Source organism: Lontra canadensis, unplaced genomic scaffold (assembly GCF_010015895.1).
Source record: "Lontra canadensis isolate GAN:19392208 unplaced genomic scaffold, GSC_riverotter_1.0 scaffold22, whole genome shotgun sequence".
In the NCBI taxonomy this organism is placed as follows: domain Eukaryota; kingdom Metazoa; phylum Chordata; class Mammalia; order Carnivora; family Mustelidae; genus Lontra; species Lontra canadensis.
Genome location: NW_022631016.1, coordinates 16,663,385 through 16,686,628, shown reverse-complemented (window position 1 = coordinate 16,686,628; position 23,244 = coordinate 16,663,385). Strand labels below are relative to the sequence as shown.

At 34.9% G+C, this 23,244-nt stretch overlaps 1 pseudogene; it reads left to right on the top strand.

The window, feature by feature from the left end:
• The first annotated feature begins 797 nt into the window (after window positions 1-797).
• Window positions 798-2,119, top strand: LOC116870300 (annotated as a pseudogene).
• Window positions 2,120-23,244: the final 21,125 nt, after the last annotated feature.

Below are 23,244 nucleotides of genomic sequence, written 5' to 3'. Positions count from 1 at the left end.
CATTGAGTTATATATGCTGCACTTGGGTTCCATCATGAAGGAGAGCTTAAGCATCCTTATTTACTTAGGGAAAGTATATAGAGTGAATCAATAGACAGTTACATAACAGAATATTATTCAAAACCTGCAATAGGCATAATCTCTATTACAATCAAACCATTTTTGTTTGAATATGGCTTAAATGTAATGAGTAATGAATAATACAGATGAGTTGAAGTAGAAAATTTCTATTTTTAAATAAATCTTCTAGAATTGTCTAATGGTTAAAACTAACCATGTAAAATTATAACTTTGGTAAGAAGTAACTGAAACAAAATATTAGAAAAAACAAATTAAAAAAAAAGTGTGATCAGTAAAAAGCCAGAAGTAAAATCTTGAATTTTATTAAAATTTGAATATTAATGTTAGCTATGTAAATATTAAGATTAATGGAATTAAAACCTTAACAAATAAATTTACAGGAGAAAAGTATACTTAAAACTAATGAATTAGGGCACCCGGGTGGCTCAGTTGGTTGGGCAACTGCCTTTCACTCAGGTCATGATCCCAGAGTCCTGGAATGGAGTCCCAACAGAGGGCTCCCTGCTCAGAGGGGAGTCTGTTTCTCACTCTGACCCTCTCCCCTCTCATGCTCTCTCTCACTCACTCTCTTTAAAATAAATAAATGAAATCTTAAACAAACAAACAATGGAGAAACAAAACAAACAAACAAAAACAACTACTGAATTATCCTGGCCCAGGCGGCTGTGGTGAAGGAGCAGGAGGAGGAGTGACTGCGTTGGCAGTTAGGCCTGACCATGGACGAGGAATATGATGCAATCATTCTGGGGACTGGCTTCACTGAATGTTTCCTGTCAGGCATATTGTGGGTGAATGGAAAGAAAGTACTGTATATGGACTGGAACCCTTACTATGAGGATGAGATCCTCCACACCCCTGAGGAGCTGTATAAACTTTTTCAATTGTTGGAGGGGCCCCCTGAGGCGATGGGATGGGGCCAAGACTGGAACATTGACCTGATCCCCATATTCCTCATGGCCAGTGGGCAGCTGGTAAAGATGTTGTTGTATACAGAGGTGACATGCTACTTGGACTTCAAGGTGGTGGAGGGAGGTTTGTCTAAAAAGATCTATAAAATGCCATCCACTGAGAATGAAGCTTTGGCTTTCAATCTGATGGGCATGTTTGAGACATGGTGTTTCTGCAAGTTCCTGGTGTTTGTGGCAAACTTTGATGAAAATGATCTCAAAACCTTCGAGGGTGTTGACCCCCAGAGCACCAGCATCCCTAACTAGGGCCAGGACGTCATCGACCTCACTGGCCATGCCCTTGCCCTCTACTGCACTTATGACTACCTGGACCAGCTCTGTCTTGAGACCATCAAGTGCATCAAGTTGTACAAAGAGTCCCTGGCTCCATATGGAAAGAGTCCTTATTTATAACCACTCTATGGCCTTGGTGAGCTGCCTCAGGGCTTTTCAAGATTGCCATCTTTGGAGGGACACATATGCTGAACAAACCTGTGGATGGCATCATCATGGAGAATGGCAAGGTAGTGGGTGTGAAGCCTGAGGGAGAGGTGGCTCACTGCAAGCATCTGATCTGTGACCCCACCCACATTCTGGACTGAGTGTGGAAGGCTGGCCAGGTTATCCACATCAACTCTAGCTTCAGCCATCCCATCAAGAATACTGATGATGCCAACTCCTGCCAAATCATCACCCCCTAGAACCAAGTAAACAGGAAGTCAGACATTTATGTGTAAATGATCTCCTACGGACACAACATGGCTGCCCAGGGCAAGTACATCGCCATTGCCAGCACCATGGTGGAGACTACAGAGGTGGAAAAGGAGGTTGAACCTGCCTGGAGCTGTTGGAGCTCAATGACTAGAAGTTTGTGGCCATCAGTGATGGCCCATTAAGAGCCCTTATATGAGCCCATTGACCATGGTTCTTAGAGCCAGGTGTTCTGTTCCTGCTCCTATGATGCCACCACACACTTTGAGACAACCTACGATGACATCAGGTTCATCTACAAGCACATGGCAGGCTCTGTTTTTGACTTTGAGAACATGAAACACAAATAGAATGATGTCTTTGGAAAAGCTGACCAGTGAATTCTGATGCCCTCCATACACACTGCAGCCCTTGTGCCCTCTCCCCTGACCTAAGTCTGTTCTCTTTGAAGGTTGGGGAGATGGGTGTGACTGGATATCCCCACTTCCAGCATTCTCTGCTTCCCCAACCACATTCTACATTCCTGTCACCCACCTCATTGATTCACTGACCAAATCCTTAACCTTAGCGATGGTTTGGGAGATGGGGGGTTGAATAGCATTCTCTTTCTTGGCCCTTCCTTATTCTGGGAAAAGAGGGTTCTTTTCCTTGTGTGTGTCTCTTCACCCTCCTCTCCTAATTCTTCTGCTCTGTTTGGGAAGTACATGAAGGAAAACCTGACTTCTTCCCTTACTGCTCTTACCCCTATTGTAGTGGCCTTTGGAGATGCCTCCTTGCCTCTCCCTACTAACTCTCTTGTGTGTTGGAGAGAAGGGGCCCTCCCAGTACAAAGTTGCATCCCCCCCACCTTGCCTTCATTAATTTATTCTAATTTATTAACTTTGGCCCACTGATCTGAGAAAAGAACATTGTGCCTCTCACCGCAGCCTTCTCCTACAGCCAGGGTTGGGAGAGGGCCTGGGTGTGGCCCAGTTAGAGGCTGATCTTGCTGTTTTTGTTTCTTGTTTTTGTGTTTGTGCTCTCTGGCATTTGCTGAGGAAAAAAAAAAATGGGAGAAAACCAGAAGAAGGTGGAAAAATGGATCCAAACCCTAGTATGCCCTGCCCAACCCCACAACTTTTTCTTTAGCTGTGGGAAACTCTTACCTTACAAAGTAAATGTGTCCACTTCCCATACCTCTAGTGTATTTCACAGAAAACCTACTGATAAAACTATGTTGAAAGCTGACAAAAAAAAAAAAAAGCAAACCTATTGAATTATCTTAAAATTCTACTGAAATTTTCAAATTTCAAATTTTACTACCCTAAAATTATATCACAAAATAATGTCACAGAGAAAAATTTAGGATAAGTACATCTAACTATTTATAACCATTTAAATATATATTTTAAAATACTTAATTGATTTTATATTAATATTATTTTAAAATAAATACACTTTTTTTTTACAGTGGCACACTTTTTTTTTTTTTTTTTTTAAGATTTGTTTATTTATAGCGGGAAGACACAGAAGGAGAGGAAGAAAAAGAATTACAAGCCAGACTCCCCAGTCTCCTCCCCAGGGCAGAGCCAGGCACTGACTTGCTCTCATGACCCTGAGATCATCACCTGGGCCAAAACCAAGAGTCAGACACTAAACCAGCTGAGCCACAGGTGCCCCTAAAGAGGCACATTTTCTAATAATATGGAAAGAACTATGTAGATCAGTATGAATTAATTTATAACCAATTTAGCACATTTTAACAAGTTTAATACAAAAATTTTATTTGTAAACAAATTTCTCACTGTTTTATGTTTTATTTTTTTGGCCAAAGGAGTATCTCCTTTAAAACTATCCTCCTCAGATACTTCTCTTACTTAAAAATGTCCTTGGGTAGGGGTGGGGGTGAGGGGGCTACCTGGGTGGCTCAGTTAGTTAAGCAACTGCCTTCAGCTCAGGTCATGATCCCAGGGTCCTGAAATTGAGTCCTGTATTGGGCTCCCTGCTCGGTGGGGAGCCTATTTCTCCCTCTTCTTCTGCCTGCTGCTCCCCCTGCTTGTGCTGCCTCACTGTCAAATAAATAAAGTCTGTAAAATAATAAATAAAACATGAAAGTGTCCTTGGAATTACTAACAGTTGTAAATACATTATAAGAAACATTATCTTCACAGTGAAGGCTAACAGGCTTTTACCTACTGATAGCTTACAACTATTACAAGAATCCTGACAGTTTGGAAGTAGTCAAATAAACAGAACATACAATGATCAAATCCAAACACATGTTTATAAGACATTTTTCTTTGACACCCTCATTTTATCTCTGAAGAGCCATTTTGTCAAAAGTAAATGGTGGATAAATACAAATACTTAATCACAAGCAGAGTTAAGATTAAATTTTGGCCACAGAGAGTATAGATGAAAATCAAAATGGCAAAAGATATTACAGTGCATGTAGTTTACCTCTAATGAATGAGCCCTCAGCTTTACACCACCTCAAATTCTAGCAAACTGTGTTAAGTTTAAATTATTAAGTATACAACCTGCATCCTGTGTAAGCAAGGGGCAGGACAGCTGTTTTAAAACCTTATTTAAACTCAAAGATGCCATAAGAAAAACAATTTGGAAAAAAAAAATTGATGTGGTAAAGCTTAAACTTTTTCATAAGGGAATAGAGCAGAGCACTGAGATTAATATACTCCTATTTTCTACCTCCAGGGCCCTTTCAAAACTATAAAAAGCCAAAGACTTGTGTTTCTAGGCTCCTAGGAACTAGGGGTTTCTTTGATCCATATGGGTTGCAGAGACCACTGAACGATGAAAAGGCCTTGAGTGGGAAAGTTCGCTGAATCCACTCCGGTTTATGATTTATTTTGTATATGTCTTTTGCTCAGCCTAAAAGCTGATCTGACTTCAAAATCAACATACAAGCAACCTTAACATCTTTTGAGTTCTCATTCTCTCCTGACTTTAAACCTGAGCACGCTTTTGTGATGTGGCCAACCTCAGAATTCCAACAAACCTATCTCCACACTGATTCTGTCCTATTCCATCTCCCTTCTCACTCTTAACCATATGTATAAAAAAGAAGCATCCATAGAAATATGAAATTGACAAAGAAAGTGGCAAAATGTTGTAATGAGTGAACACTTTGAAAGTGGCATTAACCTCTACCACCATCAATGTCATCTTCTCTTCAGCATCCCTATATGTCTTTTTTAAAACTTTACAAATATCTTTTTAAGTTTTTATATTGTATGTCAGAGGAGGGAATATCTTAGAATGCTGTTGTCAAGAAAATCTTGACAATCTTAGAGTGCTGTTGTCAAGAAAATCAGAGTACAATACTCTACTAGCTTCAGCAGGTAAAATCAGTATGTATGACTCCACACATGTGCTCTGTTATAGCTCTAAGTTATGAAAAGTTATATAATACTTGGAAGGACCTCTAACGACGTGAGTGTTTCTTACAAGCATTTTGAAAGATTTTTTTTATCCTTCACTTATGATTTATAAATTTGTAATGACATTTTCCCTCCTAGTAAGTCTACTGAAGTGAAACTCGACTACATAAACAATTGCATGTGATAGGGCCACCTTGTCTGCATTTAACTGTAAGACAAACTAAAGAAGAGGTTTTCAACCTAACATCTAGAGCAGGCTCTTCTTTTTTTCCCTTTTAGCAACTATATTAAACTATGGCTTTAGAAAAGCTATCACTACATTTCCCATTAATCTGGAAATCTATGTCCTCCAAATCTACAGTATATATAATACAAAGTGACAACAGATTATCGAATAAAAGATGTTTAAGCAGTAAGGAACACAATAGATAGGCTTTCCTATTCCCAAAGGTCTCCTGCAGAAATAACACATTGCTGTTTGAATTGTGTGCTGCTTTGCTAATCAAATTAACAAAAACATTGGGGATAACAGAAGTTGCAAGTAAAGTGATGTATATTTGTGAATTGTAATCACAAAATATATATAATGAAAAGAAAAAGCAATTGCCATCATCATGCAGTCTTAAGAAGTACTGTTCATTTGTACACACAGCACTCTTATAACAGATTTTTTGTTCATGTAAATAGTAGTCCTGTCTAAAAGAAATAACAGATATTATGTAGATCCCATATCTCATAATAGCTTGTAACTCATAACTGTTTCCATGAAAAGACTGCCTGCATATTATGGTTTACAATCCTAGAGTATTACTCCAGTGAATTATGATTATTAAATATATGAACAAATTTCTAACACTTATTTCATGTATGAGCATGTATATCAGTTAGAAATAACATTTGGGGATCCCACTAGAGAAGCTTAAGAAAATGGAGAATTTTTTTTTTCCTTTTAACATAGAAAAGCTTGTAAATCAGCAGTCTATTGCTAGTATGCAACCTTTTCATAGTCCCCAGGAACCCCACTCTTTCACTAACTTCAGTACATGGCTTTCATCAGAAAGGTAACCTCACACTTCTACCCTTCACATCTGCAGGCCAGGCCAGCTGCAAAAAGTGTAGAAAGATTTGAAAAAGCTTATCACTCTGCTGGGTAAACTGCATTTAATGAGCCATTTCAGAAGTCACACGCAAATGATCTCAAGATGCTTGCATCTAGACATAGGATAACATGGGAAATGTAACATTGTGCTTAGTTAAAACTGGGATTCTGTTACTAAAAATGGGAACATGCACACTGAAAGGTCAACAGCGATATCTGATGACATAAATAATAATGACTTCAAATTCAATCTTCAACAATGCTACACATATGAAATATTAACAGGTAAAAATAGTAAAATTAAAAAAATAGTGGAAGAAAAAGATATAATTTATTAGTAGACATTTTATGTGTCAAAACAGGCAAAAAGTGACTGATTCTACTAATAGTGACCAAGTACATAAAATAAATAACATTACATGATTTTCCAAATTTCCATTTTGGGGAATTTACTTTTTTTAAGTCTCTAAGATGAGGAACAGAAATTTATATTTTTATTAATCTACATCTTCAAGATATTCAGAATCTGATAGTGTAAATAAGATCAGCATGAAGAAAGCTCATCAATGATTAAAAGTTTAAAAAGAAAAAAAAAGACAGTATAATTATAAGAACATAAGGATATGATAATTCACTTGCTATATTATGCACTAATGTGTTTTATAGTTTGATAACACATAGAAATTTACTGCTCCATTCAATGTTAGAATTAATACAATCACAGAAGCAAGGATTAAACAGATAAAAATCAAAATGTCATCTCTATAACTACTAATCATCTGAAAAATTGTCTAAGGATGGTCATATAGGAGTGTTCTTATTTATCACCTGAGATAAGCTTTCCTAAGAGGCTACAAGGCTGTAGCCTTGTGTACAAGCTAAAGGGCAGGAGCCCGGTCTTTGATGTTGTGGCATTGTGTAGAATGTAGAGCACAGCAACTGCTCTTTATGTGAAGATAAAGAAAGGGAAAGATCGAAAAACATAGGCTCCGGCTTTCCTTCCAGGTAACTCACCAATCATATAAATAATACCATCCCGCATGAAGAGTAGACGTGAATAAGTGAGTAGTGGACAGACTCTGGAAGGTGTATTCATAGGAAAGCCTCTGGGGAGAAAAGAAGACTTGCAAAAAATTTTGTACAGTTCACTCTTGAACTGTCAGCTGTACATATGCACAGAAAATAAATAAAAATCTCCAAAATTGTGTCTAGAACTCTAGGTGATTGAAATATTTCACTGTACTTGTTAAATGATCTTTAGATCCCAACTACTTAGACTATAATCATATTCTCTGAGCTAAGAAAGAAATGGTGTGCTATGTTTACTTTAAGAAAGAAAGTATCTTTATTATACAGGACCAAGTAACACCACTAAAACTCATGTTTATGAAAAAACACTGATAATTACATTTTATTATGTGTGTTCTAAAGAGAAAAATAATTGTGTTCTGCAATGTAATTTTATAAAGTACTATTCTTAATACTTTCATTAAATAAGATCATTATGAAATGTTTTGCACACAGAAATGTTTTTGAATACATTTTTTAAATGATCACACAGTATATGGGGTTTGAATGTGTTGAATTATTTTAATACTTTTACACCATAACTGGAATTCTTAAAGAGAATACGGATTTGCATAAGGCTGATAATCTTTTTTCATTTCTTTCTGTGATTCAGCTGCTGTAATATCCATTGACAATGATAATTATATGGTTTATTATCCATGATTATCTCTAGATATATGTGCATTTTCTTTAATTAGACTATAAACTCTAAGTGGAAAATCAAAATGAAGTCACCTCTTGTCTCAGGATTGGATTTTAAACTCTCCTTGTCTCCAGAGTTTCCCAATTGCCCATTGCACAATTTTACTTGGGGAGTAGAGAATGGAAAATCAATAAAGTAAATTATGTTAGAGGAAGAAGGTACACAGAGTAAAGATTTTCATATCCCTCCCTCTTACCCCCACATGCTACTCACTCTGAAATGCGAACACTCACATGAACAAGCAGTTCTCAAATGCATTATATATTGTGATTAAAAAGCTGTGTGAAACACTGAATTAATATAAAAATCAGAACTACTATCACTATTTATTTCTGTATGAGAAGAAAAATCTTCCAGATATTAAAATATTTCAAATGAATTTTTTCTATCCACAAACCATAATTATAGTGGAAGAAGAGTGAAAATTATATACATATAATATTAAAATAGTTTAAAATTATATTTGCAATATTAAAATATTTTAAATATTGTATATTATTATATTTTATGTTTTTTATTAATATATAATTCAGGGCCAGATGTGAGCATGTATTTTCTGTAATCAGACAAATATATTAGCTTTTATAAAATAATAAAATAAAATAATATAAAATTTAAAATTTTTCCTTTAAAATAGGAGCTGTTCCTTCATTAATTAACGTTTAAATGGCTGCTAAATCACAGGAATAGTTCTAGAAGAAGTTCTAGAACAAGCAATGTACTAATGAATGAGAATGGGCTAACTGAGAAGAGTGTACTACCTGACAAGAAAACCTCCCCTCATGGAGCATAAGTTCAATTGGGATAGACAGAGAGTAAAAAAACATAAATATACAATGTGTTAGCTTATAAATATAAAGGTGAATTAAAGTTTAGCCCCTGCTTGAGGGAAGGTGATTAATGACAAATATCAACTTCAGTTCTATTTAATTGAATGATTAATTCTACCTCCTTTCCATACAACAATAATTCTGTCATTAACCAGACCCACTACACAAAGCAAGCAGCTTTTAATGTATGTCCATTCCCTTTTATTGCAACTTAGTTTTTAAATTGCTCCACCGTAAAACAATGAATCACTATGGATTATTGACAATGAGTCAATATGAATAAGTTATTATTGCTTATTATTGTTTCTGAGGAATAAGCAGAGCTATTAGACATATGTAAGTAAAAAGGGATAGCAAATGTAAAAATATGTTTTAGTTCATGGAAATATCTGGAAGTTACAATAATATCATTCATCAAATACCAAAGTAATAGGCTTCCTATGTCCATGCTAGTCCTCCACTATTCTACCTGGTTCCAGACATAATTTTTAGACTTTTTTCATATATGAGATCCTTAAAATCTACAATGATTTCAGTAAACACACATACAAAAATGTAACATTGAAATATTTTGCTCTGAGGAAGGAGTATAATGTATACCGAATTTGTATATTTGCTAAATAGGGAAGACTGGTTATTTAGCAACAGCTTATACTATACTACGTTTCATCTTTCCTCCTTGTTTTCTTTCTTCAGAAATCTACCCAAACAACCAATAAATATGTGTTACTTTTATAAATTAAAAAAATATTTTCCAGAAGCAAAATTTACATAGCTACCTTTACATCTAATAAATCGTTGCAAACTCTAAGAGAGCATGTGGTATTTGACAATTTTATTAAGTAGCACCCATAAGAACACCATCTGTAGAGGCAGGATATGGAACGGTAGAATATGAGCCCTGGGTTTCTCTGGAAAAGGCCTGCCTAGATTCTCCCAAGGGGAGTCAAAATAGTCAGGTTTCTATACTTCTTTCTCCATTAGTGTTTGGATTGATGAGCTCCAGAAAGCCCTAACATGGGATCAGATAACTCTTGCAGCAGAACACAACCTTTCGAGTTGACTGCAGAAGGCTCTCCTATGACATTGCTCCCAGTAGTCAGGACAAAAATCTTCCCCTGAAGAGGGGTTTGTCCGTCACAGAACTTGCCTTTTAGCTCTTGTAAAACCTAATCTGTTTGCTTCATATATATATATATTTCCTTCTAAATCCTCAATATCAACCTATCATAAGTACAGGACTTAAAAATATTTAGGCAATTTTATAAATTCCTTTATATTCAAACTTGGACTAAAATATACTTTTGATACCAAAATTTTAATGGTTTATGAACCAAATCTGTCATGTAACACATATCATAATAAGTTTATAGCTAAGTTCAGAAAGATTACTGCAAAATCAGTCGTTTCATTGCATAATCCAATATTCAGGTTGATGTACAAGTTTAAATAGAAAACATTATTTGATATTGAAATGCACTTTGTGAAAGGAGAAAGGGTAAATTTTTAAAGTTGCTCTGAACAACTCCCAGCTCTGAATGATTTATTGGCCTTCTGCCACTCTCAAATGGCTGCCAGTCAATGTGAAATGTGTGGCTCTTTCAGATAGTGTGGCTCTTTCAAGGAAATACTTTTCATGATAAAAATGCAACTAAAGGACCATGAAGAGGAAAGTGTGGTGTTTATCTTAATAGACCAAAACAGTTATTTCAAAGGTGAAAATCATTCATAGAGATAGTCTCAAGCCTAGTACTTCAATAATGTGATTTCCATCCATATATTTTAGTCCCAAGAGACAGGGCTGCTTCACTCTTACAGAAAATAACTTACCTAATCAAGCTGGATTTCAAATCTTTTCCATGGTGTCATGTTTAACTTACTGGCAGGACTTAGCAATTAGAAGTAGAGGAGAGCTTTCACAAGGGAACCAGACATTGTTCTTGGCTTCCCTGATATTATGCCCAGCAGCAGAGACTTTCTCAAGGGCTGAGAAAAGGCAGTAATGCTAAGCAGAGCCGATGTTCAGAGGAATAAAAACTTCTAGAGCTTTTTCCTGTGCTGATTCTGATTCATCCTAAATCAAAGTATTATCCTGTCATTACCATAGCTACCTAACACTGGTAATGTCTATCATTTGGTAATACTGATTTTTTTTCTAATTCTTAAGTAATACAATGGAAGAGAATCTGGATATTAATGGGCAATTTAGACAGTTAATTTTAGACAGTTTTAATACAGTAAACTTACAGTGATACTTTAGGGATTATACCATAAATGTACTTAGAAAAATTCATCACTGGCATTGCCAACCATCATTAAATATTCAACTAATGCACAATTGTAAATGATTACATTTTGCTGAATTTTTATATTGCTCACAAGTCTTTTGGAGAATGACAAGATTTTCCCATAAAGTAAATTTAATTATTCAATGACCAAAGCATACACGTTTATCAAAGAAAATTAAAAAAAAAATTAAAAGCACATACAATTAAATACCCTACACTGATCATAATTATTAATGCTTTATGTATATGTTTACCCTACTGGTCCTATGCATGCGAGTACATATTCAATTTTGTAAAGTGAGAGATTTATTTTGCACATAAACTCACTATTGTTTCCTTAAAAGTAAATGCAATGAACACATTCACATACAAACTTTGTTTAACTGGAAAAAGAATATTTAGTCAAAAGCTACAGATTTAAGATTTTCTTGTTATGTAAGTCAATAAAACTTTCCAAAAAAGGCTGCATCTTTTAAATTTCATTTTTCCTAAAACATAATTTCAGTGAATTTCTATTCTTATTTTTTGTTTCCGATATATTTGTGGAATGACATACATTACACTGAATTTTTTTAACATTAATGAGATCATGTCCCCTTTCTTATTAATGCTGTGCATTTTACCTTCTGTGGTTCAGTATGTTGAATACTACAATGATTAAAATAAACATTTTGGAGCCAAATTAGCTGCTTCAAATTCCAAATCTGTCACTAAATTGTTCTGTGGCATTGAGCAAATTTCATAATCCTTTAATGTCTCAGTTCTGTAAAGAATGATCAGGAGTTTATTACAATAATCCAAGAAACTTAGAATATCTCTATCAGACAGAAAAAGTTTGACAGAAGTATTAAATGAGTTACTGTATGTAAAACAATAAGGAAAGTGCCATAGGGAATATGGGTACTTACATTGTTTTAATAATTTAAAATTTCTGGGGTGTCTGGGGGCTCAGTTGGTTAAATGTCCAACTCTTGATTTATTCTTGGGTCCTGAGTGGGCTCATGCTGAGTGAGGAGACTGGGATTCTCTCTTTCCCTCTGCCCACTACCTCTCACCCCACCTCTCTCTCTCTCAAAAAGAATAATAACTAAATTTTTAAAAAATCTCTATGTATAAGCCTTTGATTCATCTGGACTTAATTTATTATATGGAATGAGAGGTGTTTTATATTTTTACCCCAAAAACTTACCCCAAAAACTTTTGAACAACTAAGTCTTTTACAATTATTTATAGTATGTATTATTGACAGACTGGTTTCTCTTTACATATTCTGGACTGTGTGTTCTATCTAATCCACTGTTCAGTATTCATTCTGATATAGTTTGGAGATACAGGTGAGGTTCAGTGGGGTGGAGTCCAGAGTCAACATCAAGAATGAATTCTTGAAATGTCTTGTTACAAAATGGTAGTTTATTAAAGCATGGGGACAGGACCAGTAGGCAGAAAGAACTACTGCACCAGGGTTGTGAGGGGTGGCTGATTATATGCTAGAGGATTGGGGGAGGTAAGGAAAAGGGAGGTTTTGAAAGGACTTTCATATCCTAAAGAGGACCTACAAGAAAAAGGGAGGCCTTGTCATTGTCAAGTTGAGGTTGTTTTTCCCTCTAACAGGGCATTAACATGAAGATAGTTGAGAACCTTCTGGAGGAACAGTATACTCTGTGGGTTTCAAGTGTCTGCCAGTGGGTCGCAGGTTATAAGAACATTTAATTGTATCTACATTTCCTTCTGGATGCTAGGCTATTGACAGAAATGCTTTGTTCTTGTAAATTGCTAAGACTTTTGTAAACTGAGGGAGACTCGAGTCTTGCAGGGTTGTGAGCTTTACAAGTTAACTATTTATTTTCCTTTCCTTAGCTTTAGGACAGCCAGGAGTGCCTGAGGAGTGTCACATATATCTCATTGGGGGGGGGTGTGATTGTGGGGTGTCAGTTTCTTCTTTGTCCTCAGCTTGCCTTCTGTTCCCACATCAATTCCAATGTTTCTTGAGCAACATTTAACTACTGTCTACAAACTTGAAAAAAAACCCTCTGCACTTCTGTGGGACCACATTCTCTGGACCAATTCCACCTCAATCCAACCCTTCTTTACTTGTCCTCTAAACTTTGAATTCTATGAGTATCCCCAAACTGAGTCTTGGGTCTTCCTTCAATCATATCTTTCTTCCCATTTGATATTGTTTATTCCCATGACAATATACATCACGTTGATGCTGACAAATCCCAAAATTACTCCAATGGCCCAGACTGGTCCTGTGCATTGCAGGGTGGTGTATATGACTGCCTAATTGACAACAATGTCTCATAGACATCTCAAAGTTACCCGATCAAAAGCAGACACTTTGTCCCTTTCTATTTTACCAACTTGTTCCTTTGCCTTATCTCCCCATCTCTCTAACATGCTGAGCATACTACAACATGACTATTTTCCAGTTCTGAAATCTGGGAGTCAGTCATCATTTCTCCTTTTCTCCTGTCCATACATGTATACAATTAGTTCATTTTAAAGTAAAAGCCTTGCAATTACAGTGGGAAGGATACTTTGAGTCAGACAAAACTGATATAATTTCTGGCTCTTAGGTTTACCAACTATATCATACACAGTAAATTACTTAATCTTTCTATCTCTAAGTATTTGTATCTGTAAATATAATGCATAACTTCTGATTTGATCACAGAATTTCATTGAAACTGCCATTGTCATGTTTTTAGTTCTCTCATTATTATTATACCTATTAAGTACCTAAATATTTGGTTTTCTCTTACTTTTGCTAAATAATACTTTTGCTAAAGTGTTAAATGAATGAGAGATAATACTTGGTATAACTACAGAGAGATGTGAAAGTGTCTTTGAAGGAAGAAATACAGTTTGTTTCTTAAAGAAATTTTTACATTTTATTAAAATGTGAAATTCAAGGTGGTACATGTGTTGCTTTATTTACTATGCTGACAAAAATACTAAAATTGCATTTGAAACAAAAATGCTTCATCTTATCTTCTATTTAATCCTTTTAACAAACAAAATCATACTGATCATTTTTAATTATTGCTGTTTTAAAATATTATCTGTAATAAATATTCTCGATTTTGAAAGATAATCTATGCTCCTGTCTTGTCAACTTGAATATTCTTGGTGCTTCCTTTCCTAAGATTAGGCTCCAAATTCAGGATATTAAGACTGAGAACATTTGAATTTCCTAGAAAGAACATCAAGTAATAAAAAGCTTTGCTCCTTCATCCTACAAACAAAGGGTAATAGAAATAATTCTGAATTTCTAAGTATGTTCTGAGTAGTAATTAACTCAAATTTTTTGTGAGGGATCTTTTATTTACTAAACTTATGAATCAAAGAACAGCTCATATTCAAGTTTAATTATATGTAAAAATACATTAATATAATGACTTTTCAGTCAATATGTAGTTTCCATTTAAAGGAAGCATGCTCATGTTGAAGAACAAAAACTGGTACAATAACTATCTACAATGCCCGCCCCCCCTCCCCGGCTTTAATTTCTCATCTAGCAGAGCCAATCAAAGCAATGGCCTCAATAGACATGGACTTTGTCATTATCCTCCCTGCTCTTAGTATGTCTTACTCTCAGGGACATTACTAACTATATTTGCATAAACTGTATATTATAACTCAAGAGAGGATTTCACTGTTTTCTATTTTACTGACGTGAGTTAACATAAAACTTTAGTCAGAATTGTTCAATTTTATTGGCACAGTGAGTACAAATTAGCCATTGTATTTAATCAATAGTTTGGGAGAAATTTTGCTAAAATTGCCGAGTGTATCTTTATTGCTTATCTCAACCATCATTGTTATAAATCTTGGCAAAATCTATAAAGTGTTCTTTGTAAAGATTCAAATGTATTTCATACAGCTTGTGCTAGAAATGGATTTTGAACATTTCTTGATCATTTTTTTCTTCTTGGTATAAGGAAAAACTTTCTAACTTAACATACTCAAACCTATCCCTCTAGTAATCCCTCTAGTAATAGAGGAAACCACTTTACTCGAATTTTTATTAAAGAACTTGGTAATATCGGTCATTCAATCAGACTTCACTGTCCACATCAATATCAACCTTCATGGAAGGGAGAAAGAACAGATGGAATTCTGAAACTAAACCTGGCAAAGTCACAGAGAACTTGAAATCAGGAAAGTCTGAGGCACTTCCTCCTTCCATGGTTCAGTTGTGTTTTGTGAGTTAATAACAGACCATGTGTCTGAGAATATTACTTCTGATCCTTGAAATCTACATTTGTTTATGTAAGTGTTATAAGGGGCTAATTAAATCCATTCTAATCCCCAAGAAGTCCTGAAACCTGAAACCTTAATACTCTCTTGATCCATGCCTGCAGAATTGTTTCTCAAATCTAGATATCTGGTCTTCTGGAAGAGACATTAGAGAAAGACCTCAATGGAAAAATCAGTATCAGGAAGTTCTGCCAACTGGCAAAGCAAAAATCTTCAATAAATTGATTCTTTGGTTTCTATATGTCAAACACTAAGCATAGGTCATCTTTGAATCATGTAAGGGCTACCCCAATCAGAACCTCAAACTGAAGGTTATTTAGATTCTTCCAAAAACAAATAGTCTTTGAAAGGAGATGGCTTACAGTGAAGATATCCAGACCAAGGAAATCATTATGCGAGAAAGAAACATCTACCAGTCATATTTCATAGAAAAAGATCCACATTTTGTCATATTCAATCTGTATGCTTTAAGTCTTTATTTCCATGACTACCTTTTCTTATATCTGTTTCTGCTTTAGTGTTTTATTTAATATGTTACCCATAAAATTATAATTCCAAATATTTCTTTCATCCTCTTTAGTCATCCATAAAGGAGTTTAGTAAATGGTTGCAATTTATTTATGATTTATTTAGAACATATATTTGAACCATGGTTGAGTTTGTATACATTTCCCTTGAGGTGCCAACTAGTTCCTTTTAACACTGATCCTTTGTCATGAAACATTTGGGTTTATCAATATTTAAACTTTACTACTTGTTTATACTTTGTCTGGAGGATAGCAGAGTATTAGGTAACTAAAAATCTAAAACCCCAATTATTCCACATCTAAGAAGGGAAGCTTATGCCTACAAGGGGCACAACACCTACAGATCATTTATAGAAGGCAGCTTTTATAACTATACTTTCAGAAAGATAAGATTTAGAAAGACAATAGATCAAAATGGTATTTAATACTTTTTAATATTTATAGACTTCAAAAATATGATTTACCCTGTTCTCTGTATGATGAGTTTTCCATTTTATATCCCTACCTGATTAACACTGGCATGGCACTGAAAGCAAACAATAAAATTTATCAACCCTAATGACTGCTATTGGAGTTGCATTACCAAAACCTATTAACTATTGCAGCAAACTTGAAAGAAGTGAAACATATTGATGAGATAGGCAAAATAATGAGCTCTCAATATCTAGATTCTAAACCCTGAAACTGATGAATATGTTACCTTGCATGACAGAAGAGATTTTGAAGATGTGATTAAGGGTAAGGACTTTTAAATAGGATTGCTTTAGAATTGAGGGTGACCAAATATAATCTTATGTCTTTTTGCAAGTAGAAAAGTGAAACAGAAAAGGACATAATGTGTGAAGGACTTGATACTTTCTTTACTGATGACTTTGAAGATGGAGAAAGATAACAGTATGGACTGAATGTATATCTCTCCCAAATTCATATGTTGAAGCCCTAACCTTTAATGCATTGGTATTTGGCTATAGAATCTTTGGGAAGTAATAAGGTTTAGATGACATCATGAAAATGGCATCCCCAAGCTGGGATTAATGCCCTTAAAAACAGAGGAAGACACACAAGGGATGATCACACAATGATGGAAAACCCTGGGGCACACAGTGAGGTGTCTGTCTACAAACTAGAAGGTGGGTTTTCTCTAGGAAATGAATATACTGGTACCTTGGTCTTTAACTTTCTAGCCTCCAGACTTGTGAGAAATAAATATCTGTTGTTTAATCTATTCAGTTTTTGGAATTTGATTTTATCTGCCCAAGGCAACTGACACAAGGAACATGAGCTGAGGAATATAATTGGGCTCCAGAAGTTGAGAAAGACAAACAAATAGATCTTCCTATAGAGTCAAAGGAAGAATGCGGTCTTCCTAGTACCTTTATTTTAGTCCAGGAAAACTGGTGTTGAACTTCTAATCTGAAAAACTGTTAGATAATGACTTTATGCTGTTTTAAGCCACTAAAGGTGTGATAACTTTCACAGCAACCATAAGAAACTAATAAATTTGGCAAGTGAATATATATGTTCACAATGGCCAATTAATATCACAATGTTCCATATTGGCACGTTATTTCTCTTCCCTCAAAAAACAAAACAAAACAAACAAAAACTAGAAAGACAATTTTACTAAATCATTTTATTTTTTTTAAATGAGAAAAAGTTGAACTTCTAACAAATTTGAAATTTTTGAAATCTTAACTACTCAACAGGAATTCTATAAAGCTTCCTTCTCTCTAACATCTAGCTTTTTGATATCACACTTTACATAAGTCATAAAAATTGAGAAATCTCTACCCGCTATGGGTTTAGTAAATACAGGTGAGCCATAAAATGTCAGTGAGGCCAAGGAAGTCCTCACACAAGAAGTAGATGATAATGGGCAGCCAATGGTTTAAAACAGAGAAGCCCTCGGCCTAATACTGCCCTTTCTAGGTAGTACAATAGCTACTTTATGGGAAGAATATTGCACATTTATAGAATTTTATGAAAGATTTAATTATACTAAGAAGACACAAGAAAAAGATATACAAATCATGTAATTAGATAGTGTTGGCACATTTTCCTGTGATAGCCAACCACCAAGTAGGTCTTCAATGATCTTTGCCTCTTGGTATTCATGCACATGCATAGTGTCTTCCCACATTGATCTAGAACTGCTCTGGGTGACTTATTAGATATGACAGAGTTAACAATGTGTGATAGTGTGCAACTTGAGGTTAGGTCATAAATAGCATGGTAACTTCAATTTTGGCCTCTTGCATTTTTCACTCTGGAAGTAGCCAGCCATCATGTGAGAAGGACTTTGAAATAACTTTAGGAGATACTCATGTCAAAAAAAAAAAAAAAATAGAGAGAGAGAGAGAGAGAGACTGTCTATCCCCAGCCAACACCAACTTAGGAGCTTTGCAAATGAGCCACTCTGGAAGTGAATGTCCCAGTCTTAGCCAAAGCTTCAGATGACTATAGTTCCAACCAACAAATAAGGAGTAGCTTCTTTATTACCTGCTCATGAAATTATGACTGCACAAATACAGGCAGAGACAATAAAGGCTTGTTATGGTTTTAATACATTATGTTTTGGGGTAATTTCTTATACAGCAATAGATGGCTAATACAGCACCTGTATAGAGCTGTGCTCATCAGGTTGAGAGTAGAAACTGTTCTTTGGGCTTAATATGGGCTCTCCTTTCTTCTTTAGAAGTGGACTACAAATACTGATCATAATTCTTCCTTTAGTATTTGTCTATTGCATTGTTCAAATATGTGATTTCCAGAGTCAAACTCTTTGATTCAGATGCTGTCCCATCAAAATAATGTAACAGATGATAAACCAAACAAAAGAATAGGAAAAAAAAAACAACCTAATAGTTAAAATAACTCCCCCAAAATATCTGATATATAATTATGCCTCTTCAAATGCCAGTGTACGTTTGGATTGCTCATGTTCCTAAATAATAATGGTCTTTCCTCCAACTCAGGTTGAAGGACAATGAGACGGCATTAAAGAAATAAAACAACCTAAGTCAATATAACTTTGGTTCTTTGTTTTCTTTCTTTTCTTTCTTGTAAGCCTTTGCCCTCGAATGGATGGTGGGGGGGGAGAAGAGTGTCAAATACTAAATAAATTTATTATTCACTGCAGAAGGTCACTAAAGAGCAATTTATCTGAGACAACATGGTGCTCACATGGGCATATATCGTACTTATTCAATGATAGTTTATTTATCAAAGACTCTTTGATAAATAAAGACCCTCACCTAGTTGTTTTAAGACCGTGATCTAGTTGTGACCACAATGCTGAAATTATTACATTTTGACCAATTTCTATGCTATTCCCCTTGGAAGATTCATTTAAGTTACTTAAGCCACTACTTCACAACCAGGAAAAAAGCCGCCTCTGAGTCCTTGCCATTGAGGCATGGCTACAAATCTGTCAAAGTGTCATATTTCCTTGGTAGCGAGAGTTTTAATAAACTTAGTTTTACTTTAAAAACAAGCTGTCCGTTGTATTTTGGGGAGTTACACTGGCTAGAATATAAAATGTTACGTCAGGTATTATTTTGTGTTTTGATGTTGGATATACTAGACATCATTCATTATTTCAAAATACATTTACTATGCAATCAATAGACATTTTTTGAGCACATACTAGATTCCAAGTGCTCATTTAAATGATATGAATATAGAAGATCGATCAAAACCATATCCTCATTCAATTTACATTCTAATGGAATACTAGCATACCTTTATATTGTAGCATGCTAAGTAGAGAACCTACTGACATAACCAGTATCATGGCAACTGGTAACTTTTAGGGGAACTTTTCCTTTTACAGAAAAACTATATTCATTTGTGTAGTGTGTATTGTGTGTATTTGTGTTTCTGTTTCTGTCTGTGTGGCAAAGCAGATAGCAGTATTTTTTTTCTTGCAGCTAGCAAAAATTGGATGTCTTAATTGCTCTATTGGGAAAAGCTTCTCACTAATAAATAGAGATTCCTGTTTAGTTACTGGTGTTATCTGATATTTTTCCTTGGATATACTATTACATTCCATTTTTATACACACACATACACACACTTAATCTGTCATATACTATTCATGGTAATAGAAGGGATAAAATATCATTTCTATTATACACCAAAACCAGACATTTTGAGAGATGCCTCATCTGAAAAATAATAATTTGTAGCTACTTTATTGATTAATATGAAAATTTGATGTTTCTTTTCAAGAAATTCAAATTCACATTTCAGTAAATGGGCATCTCTCTCTGCAAAACCTAAGATTGTAATTCTTTGGAAAAATAATCTGTGCTGGAAAATTACATGTCATTTGGGAAAAGGCGAATCACAAATAGTAATTACACAGAAAATCAAGCCACACAAATATCCTTTTTTCCTTACAGTTAAGAGTCCTTGCTGCTCTGAAATGTACACAGGATAACCAAATGGAGGATGAATGTTTCTGACACTTCAGAGAGAAAATCAGTTGAGCAACAACTCAGCTGACACAATCAAACATATGCAAACCTGGAAAGGAACAAGATGAGTGTTTTTCATATTAGTTCAGCTGTCAAGAAAGTATAAAATAACACCATCATTTTTACTGAACCATGCTCTTACTTTTCACATCAGTATTTGTTCATTTTGCAACTTCATCAGCTTTCTCCCAGGCTGTATTCTATGACACTGAAGGACAATTAAATCTCATCTGTGATAGTGTAAAGGAAGATGACAAGATAGCATGGCACCATTTGAATTAATTTCTATTATTAGATACAATTCATGATCAAGTAATTTAATGTGTAGTTTTGCATAGCATTTTAATGAATATGAACATTTATTAAATTAGTCATTTTGGGGGCATTGTGATTTTTCAAACCAGAGACCTCTTATCTAAGGGTCAAACTGGTTATAATTTTTAAAATTATTTTGCAGTGCATAGTTAATGTCTTATGCCTTAAGGACTTCCATTTCCTTTCAATGGCTTCCTTCCTTCACAGAAAGATTCCATGTGTGGCTTAATGTAACTATTATAACTTTTATTTGCAACTAGTGCTTAGTAATAAACATATCCTGTTATATAAGAATAAATTCCTATTTTCTATATTCTATAGAAGTTCTTTTTTCTTTCGTAGTGCCAGATAAAATTAAAGTATAATAAAATGCAGGAATCTGCCTATAAGAGTATAGATCTAAAGTAAGATAAACCCTTGAGTGTCTGATGATGGATGGTGGAAGAGTTACTTTTGAAATTTGTCTTAGGACATTAACTCCCTAACCCAGTATCTGAATCTTTTTCGCTGAGGCCCAGTGCATCTGAAATTCCAAGCAGGTAGAGCATTTGGAGTGAAGATCTCTTCTAGGAAGAGCCCCTCACAGGGAAAACATGAAAAAACTAAGGAAAACTCTTATAAAGTTCTGATAGGTGACCAAGCAAAAGTTGTTTTATGCAGGAGCTGATCTCAAGAGACCTGCACTCATCCATCCACCAGTCTTTAGGATCAAACAGAGAGTTAAATTATTGGACTTAAGCCTATTCTTTCTCCTATGAACTTACTTTTTATGTATTAAAATATGATGACTAAATGCAGAAGGAAAGTCAGCAATATTCTGAGTACTGTAGGCAGCTTTCTGTCAAGAATAAAATATGATCCAATGATCAAAGAATTCCTAAAAAAAAAAAAATTCCTCATTTGTAGAGGTCAAAATAAACACAGAATTTGATTTCAGGTCTAACACAAAACTTTTTTTTATCACTATGATCAGGGAGACCCTCGAATGGATGATTCAAAAGGCTCAGGGAAACTCCATGTTTCTTTGTTAAAGATCTTGAACTATAATGGGAAAGGGGTCTTGGCTGGTTTCTGTAGAACCTCCAGGGCTATTGGCTATTGAATCCCCAAAAGACCCAACTAAAACATGTGGAGTAAGCAAAGCTAAATGACAAAGAAATATGGCCCCAAGGGAAACCACCACTTTGACAAGGCAGTGTTTTAGAGGAGTAGATGATGAGGTGATATTTATAGGCCATTGGGGTCTGGGCTTAAGTGGTTAGGTAGGCCTTTTTAGGCCAGTAACCGATTAGAACAGGTAAAGTCTAAGACATGAGCACTTAGAATTAAGGGACACTTTCAGATGAAGGCCTTGAAGTGAGTCTTCATAAGTAAACTGCTGTTTAATAAAGTTATATGCCCAAGTGAGAAATCTATTGTCAGAAAAGACAGTTTGCTCACACAAATTGGTTTGCAGGAATTTCCCGAAGCAAACAGTAAAGTTATCTATTGGTTAACAGTCCTAGTTTCCTGAAAAATAATATTATGAAATAAATTTTTAAATCATGTTGACATGGGGCCACTGGGTGGCTGAGTCAGTTAAGCATCTGCCTTGGGCTCAGGTCTTGGTCTCATTTGTGCAGTAGCCCTGCTCAGTGGGGAATCTGCTTCTCTCTCTTTCCTTCTTCCCCTCCCCCCACTTGCTTCACATGCTCTCTCTCTCTCTTTCTCTCTCTCAAATAAATCTTAAAAAAGAAATCATGCTGAACTAGATGGTCTCAGGTTTTATTTCCAATAGTTAAGCTATGTAAATACAGATAGTCTAAATTTTCTACATACTATTGTGTAGTATTGTCCAACCAAGATATTACTTTTATTTGCTATGAACTTCAGCTAAAAATCTAAAAAATCTTAATTTCTCTTCTTTAATAAAATGATTATAGTTGTGATAATTTCCTTCAGCTGAATTTGTGTGTGGATTGTGTGTACTCTGTCAGCATATTCTAAAACAGCTTCTCTAAAATTTCAATTTAGAATGAATGGAAGAACCATTAAATTGTTTAAATCTTTTATTACTTAAATCCTGTATTACTTCAATTGATTGCTCTGTATTTTCATGGCAAAGTTTTTGATATGTTGTCATGAATTTAAATGAAAAACCTGTTCAGCATGAAAACAGGAGTATTTATTTTCAAAAGGGATTCTCCACCATATGTCATTTACAGAAACGTGTCAATTCTTCAGGGCATATAATTGTAAATTTCCTTCTGTTGGTGTGGAAGTAAGCAAAATGCCAATTATTGTACATTCTTCACAGGATCTTCTGAAGCTTCAGGTAAAACTGCTAAGATGGAAAAAAAAACAAAAATAAGTTGCTAGAGTTTCATAATTACAAGTCAGGAAATAAAAATAGAATTGTTGCTTGAATTTGGTATTTCTTTCTAGGGGATTAAAAGCACTACATAAACATTTTTTAACAAATGTTGATATTGTCCTATGTTGATTCCATATGCGAACAATTTACCTTCTGTTAAAGTGACTATTGGACTTTTTCTTTTTTTTCCTGATGAGAATG